Source organism: Pteropus alecto, unplaced genomic scaffold (assembly GCF_000325575.1).
Source record: "Pteropus alecto unplaced genomic scaffold, ASM32557v1 scaffold71, whole genome shotgun sequence".
Classification (NCBI taxonomy): Eukaryota; Metazoa; Chordata; class Mammalia; order Chiroptera; family Pteropodidae; genus Pteropus; species Pteropus alecto.
In genome coordinates this window covers 9,707,962-9,709,645 of record NW_006433024.1, presented here as the reverse complement: position 1 = coordinate 9,709,645, position 1,684 = coordinate 9,707,962, and the positions used below count along the sequence as shown (strand labels likewise).

Here is a 1,684-nt window from a genome sequence, read left to right as displayed (position 1 = left end):
ATCATTTAAGAGTAGACACTTGTTCTGAGCTGGGCCAGTCTCCCAGAAGTTTGAAACTTACACAGAAATCCAGAGACTGGGAGAGACTGAAGCTGAGCTGATGAATGGCAGCACACTGAAAAGCAGGGCCACCCAGCACTCTGTCCCAAGTACCTGCAATTGCCTCGATTCCTACTAAGATGTTTAACTCCCTCTGACTTTTCACAATACCACTTTTCCTGATTAAACCATTTTCCGAGACTTGCTACTCAGAGACTCTCTTTTTTTTTAGGTGAGGCAAGACTTGGTTGACCTCACAGATTGCAAGGACCATGCCAGCTTACAATCCCTTATTTTTATTTATTTTTTATTTTTTACGCCTATAGCACCTGTTCTTCCTAGGTGGTCTCCCATCCAAGTACTAACCAGGCCCAACTCTGCTTAGCTTCCAAGATCAGGCAGGATTGGGCTTGTGCAGGATGGCATGGCCATAGACTCAGAGGCTCTTAACTAACACATTCATTGGCAATCCTTTTTCCCTTTAAATCCAATGAACCCTTGTCAGTTCCCTTTCTTGAAACTCTTTCTCGCCTCACCTTACATAATACCTCCTCCCCATTCTCTCCCCACTCCCCAGACCACACTGTCTTAGCATCTTCAGGGGTTCCACTCTGCCTTCTTTGTCCCCCAGGCTCTATTCTTCTGCTCAGCTGCAATGCTTATTCTAACTTTTCACCCATGGCTTCAGCTATCTGCCTGGGGACTCACCCCAACTGCACGTAAATACTTTTTCCTTAAATATCTCGTCCTCTCTTTCCAGTCTCCCAGCCTTTCCTCATGCCTTTCAGAGGTTGCCGCCCAGCACCCAGTCCATTTCCCCTGGATAGCTCTCCTTCATCCTTTAGATTCAGTGTGGACATTACATCCCCCAGCAGGCATGTTCCAGTGTTTTTGCTACAATACATACCATGTTCATTTTGAAAAATTATGCACTCCCTTGCACAATTTGTTTACTAACAGAAAGTATTAAAATTTAAAAAGTTGCTAATAAAGCAATTTTGGTTTATTGTAAATATTGGCATTTTAAAATCAAACTAGTCTTAAATACTTTAAATACTTCAGTGATTTGATGCCCTCCATCACACTTTTAAAGAATCCATGAAGCCACTTTTTTTTACAGTCAGAAATTTTATGTCTTCCTCTTTCCTTTTGAGTTTATATTTTCATTCTACTTCCCCCACAGAATTTCACCCTTATGTAAATTATTTTAACCTTGAAAGCTTTATATTGGTGATTGTCTCATATTTCTCTGTCATAGAAATATGTAAATAAATGGGAATTTTAAAAAATTCCTATGATCACAAACCTCTAACAGTTAATTTTTTTTTCTTCTGGATTGAGTTTTCATTATAATTACACAGTACATGGCAGTCCAAAATTAAGCAAAAGATTATAAAATACACTACAAGTTTTGACCAATAATTATTAACCACAAGAAGTAAATGATTAATGAAACAAACGGGCCTTTTAAAAATTGCTTTATATATCCTTGGATGGATATTACTTATTGCTAGAATGAGATAGCACTTCTGCATCAATTATACTCCAATTTTTCTTTTATATGTAAGCATCGAGAAACATCACTCATAAATAGAATAGAAGAGGTTTTGTTAGGGCGATGGCTTTTGATTCTTTGAACTCCTTC

General features: G+C 38.5%; 1 pseudogene; it reads right to left on the bottom strand.

The window, feature by feature from the left end:
- Positions 1 to 356: 356 nt before the first annotated feature.
- LOC112476640 lies at positions 357 to 475 on the bottom strand (annotated as a pseudogene).
- Positions 476 to 1,684: the final 1,209 nt, after the last annotated feature.